Raw genomic sequence first — 310 nt, forward strand, 5'->3', positions numbered from 1 at the left:
AGCGACAACAATGTCAATAACATGCCCTTTTTAGATTGGGAATAAATATACGTAATTTTTATTTACACTAAATATACATGATTTTTATTTACAATGGTATTTTATAATGTCCCCACGGTAGCGTAACGGTGGTTTCGGGTACGATATACCGCTTGTCATCGTACGGACTTAGAGCAATTTTTGTCTCGCGAATAGTGTATACTTCGTGTAATTTAGATCTTATACAAGACTGCTGACGCGTCATTTCAATCTTATCATATAAGGTTGCGAGCAGCTTATCCTGCCGCTTACCAGGTGGTTTGTCGCGTGT

Source organism: Formica exsecta, unplaced genomic scaffold (genome assembly GCF_003651465.1).
Source record: "Formica exsecta isolate Colony F162 unplaced genomic scaffold, ASM365146v1 scaffold608, whole genome shotgun sequence".
NCBI lineage: Eukaryota > Metazoa > Arthropoda > Insecta > Hymenoptera > Formicidae > Formica > Formica exsecta.